Source organism: Octopus bimaculoides, chromosome 11 (genome assembly GCF_001194135.2).
Source record: "Octopus bimaculoides isolate UCB-OBI-ISO-001 chromosome 11, ASM119413v2, whole genome shotgun sequence".
In the NCBI taxonomy this organism is placed as follows: Eukaryota; Metazoa; Mollusca; class Cephalopoda; order Octopoda; family Octopodidae; genus Octopus; species Octopus bimaculoides.
Genome location: NC_068991.1, coordinates 55,602,913 through 55,606,478, shown reverse-complemented (window position 1 = coordinate 55,606,478; position 3,566 = coordinate 55,602,913). Strand labels below are relative to the sequence as shown.

Genomic DNA, 3,566 nt, shown 5'->3' with positions numbered 1-3,566 from the left:
ATATATATATATATGCAAGGTGCATTTCAGAAGTGTTGAGACTTTCTCAGGGAAAATATATATTGATTTTAATGAAGCACAAAACTCTAATTCTCTTTAAAATAGGACCCTCTGTCTTCAAAAGTATTCGCTGTAGAGCACGAGCCACTTCGTAAAGTCCAATGGAAGTCTTTCAAATGAAGGAGTCCAGGATACTTGTCACAACCTCTTCCATTTTCTTCAGCTTGAAGAACAATCAAAATCCACAGAGGCCAAGTTCTGGATTGTAGGTAGGGTAAATGACAGTTCTGATACCCATCTTTGTCATGTAGTACGCTACCACCAGGATGGGATTGTGGACTGGTGCATTGTCATCGTGCAGGTACTACGGCTTTTTGCGATGAAATCACTCCCTGAACTCCCTCAAAATTTGAACTCCCTCAAACAATGTACTGTTTGTTGGCCTCCTGGCCAGACAATACCCTTGCTGTCGAAAAACGAGAGCTACCGAATTGTCTTCACGTTCTGCAAAACTAGTCAGCTGTGACAAGTACGGTTTAGTAGGTTGTGTTAATAGTGCTGTTAACTCCAATCTGGAATGATAAAAGTTAGGTCAGCTTATTAGATGTATATCAATGCTATACTAAAATTGCAATAATCTAGAATTGTTATAAATGCATCTCCTAAAAGGGCTTCTCAAACTTCTGGAATGCGCCACGTGTATAGAGACGCAGGCGTGGCTGTATAGCACAAAGCTTGCTTTCAAAACGTGAGGTTTTAGATTTGGTCTCACGGTGTAGCACCTTGGGAAAATTTGTTTACTAATCTAGCTCCGGGCATACCAAAGCCTTGTGTGTGGATTTGGTAGACGGAAACTTAAAGAAGCCCGTCCGTCCTCTCTCTCTCTTACATACATACATACATATATATATATATATATATATATATATAACATATAGAAGGCATCTGTCAAAGAATCCATGCATTGGGAGTGAAACCAAACCATGTGATTGGAAAGGAGACTTCTTACCTCACAGCCACACCTCTCGTATGTGCATGTTTATGTATCCGTAGCAATATATTGCTGGAAATTCGAGCACATGCCTTCATTATAAGAATATCGGTATTTGTCGGTTTGAATTATTATTTTCCTTTATAGTGAACGAACTCGAATGTAATACTTAGAGAATATACTCCAACGCCACATCAACACCAGCGTGTTGCCAGTATTAGTCAACGGTTTGTGAAAGAGTAACTATATCAGTTAATTAATAATCTCTTGCATTTTTACGCAGTATTTCACTTGTATACAGATTTAGTTATGACACACCTGAAAACAAAAGCCCTTTCTTTCCCAACAGGACGTTAAGAGATCATTGGTGCCTGTTGAATCTACAACAGAGCGGCCGACGCTTGATTCTGTGGAAGTAAGTCATTTTCATTTTTTATCAATATATTTTCAATATTATTTTTCAAAAATAATCACAATTTTGAGTTGTAATAGATTATATAGACATAAACTTCGTATCGTGATGTCATTGGCATTTTTACTCGCATTAAGATACTATAACTTCATAATATCATATGATGGAGATGTTATTGCAAAACAAATATAGCTTATTAGAGCTAAGAAAACTTACGATTCTTTCCACAAACTGGTTTCTTTTCACATTTTGGTTCCATATTTGTGTTTTAACGAGAGTTACTAATGCTCATTTACTTCTTTCCATTTTGCCATCATTTGAAGTAATAATTAAATTGACATTGATCGCTAACTTACATGTTTTCTCATGTTTTATCATCATATTTTCATCATGTTTATTGCCTACAAAATGCTGCTATATATACATACACACATACATACATACATACATACATACATGCATACATACATACATGTATGTATGTATGTATTACGAATTTGTGTGAGTGTGTATTGAATAATACATCAGTTGAATAAAATTACAGCATGGTCTGGTTTTCAGGTTTTTTATCATTGTATTTAAAAGCAATGTTTGAACTTTATGAACATTACAAAATTTTGTTTTTTAATGTTTAACTTCGGAAAAGAGTTTTTTTTTTAATACAATAATAAAAACGTAAAAACCAGACCATGTTGTAATTTTATTCAATTATGAATGCGAAGTGATTTAATTTGATAAATGGATTTGACCCTTGAAATTTGTCCTCCATTCCATATATATATATATGTAAAAAATACTTGGCCGTGGGCACACAGAGCCTTAACAGTCAGTTCCTTTGTTCAAACTATAACTACCTTGAGTCAAAATTCTCAATTTTACGCTCAGACAGAGGTCACACCACATTTCTCTCCCTTTCACTCTCTTTTCACTCTCTCCTTCTGTGTGTGTGTGTGTGTGTGTCTGTGTGTGCCTGTCTGTCTGTCTGTCTCTCTCTCACACACACACACACACACACACACACACTTAGATCCTTTCTGCTCTGTTTGATATTATGGAAATCTTGGCAGTGATAATCCGTCAGTATTCTTGAGAATATTATGTGGTTATGACATTCACATGGCTGTAGATTCTTTAATTTGCCAGTATTATTCTTTTGACGGATTGCATTCTATAACATATGTATTACAATAAAAAATGCGGACGCATCGAGGTTGATATTCTTAAGTTATTAAACCTGGAAAAATACAGGACATATATATTTATACTTAAAATATTGCAGCTATAGTTGAAATAAAAGAAATATATTTAGATTTAAAAACTAAAAATAATAGCTTTTATTAGCTATTCTATAATTAAAAAATTAACTCAAATAATAAACTGAAGGCTAACTGTTAGCAAAACATTAAACAATTCCAATAACCCCATTAAAAATGTTTTTTTAATTACAAGTTTTTAAGAACTACTTCTTAAGTAGTATTCAAGTGATATTTCTTTTTTTCTCATCTTTTTGATAAAAGTTGGCACAATATAATTCATTGATAAAGACACTACAAGGCTGGTCTTATGGAAATTTCAAAAAGAAAAATTCAAATGATACGTTTATGGTAGGATTGAGGCTTAGGGGAGGGTACAGTGATATTTTCCGGAAAGGAAAATATCTTTCTGATTAAAATATCTTTCTGATTAAATTTTTTGCTTGGCAGGGTAGTATACCATATAAAAAATTTATTCTTGGCGAGGGTCTACATAGTCCGAACGGTATATAAATGCCGGGCGAGATAAATCCCTCAATATACCCACTCCGTACAGATATGGGAGTATTTAAAAACTTGTAATTGAAAAAACATTTTAATGGGGCTTTGGAAATTTAAAAAATTTTTGCTAACAGTTAGTCTTAAATTTATTATTTGAGTTAATTTCTTAATTATAGAGTAGCGAATAAAAGCTATCATTTTTAGTTTTTAAATCTAGATATATCATTGAATTTTAACTATAGCTGCAATATTTTAAGTATAAATATGCTTGTTTCGTACTTTTCCAGATGTAATAACTTGTCCTGTATTTTTTGAGGTTCAATAACTTAAGAATATTAACCTCCATGCGTCCACATTTTTCATTGTAATCCACTTTTTCCCAGACAATTCAATTAAATCAATAAATGGT

At 33.2% G+C, this 3,566-nt stretch overlaps 1 long non-coding RNA gene across 2 annotated transcripts in view; it reads left to right on the top strand.

Moving 5' to 3' along the window:
• The window catches only part of LOC106878364 (uncharacterized), a 17,814-nt gene that overhangs the window by 7,401 nt on the left and 6,847 nt on the right, over window positions 1-3,566 (top strand). For both annotated transcript variants that reach the window (XR_001410498.2, XR_008265224.1), the window contains exon 2: window positions 1,341-1,406. This is a non-coding gene — a long non-coding RNA (uncharacterized LOC106878364). The remainder of the gene's footprint in view (window positions 1-1,340; window positions 1,407-3,566) is intronic.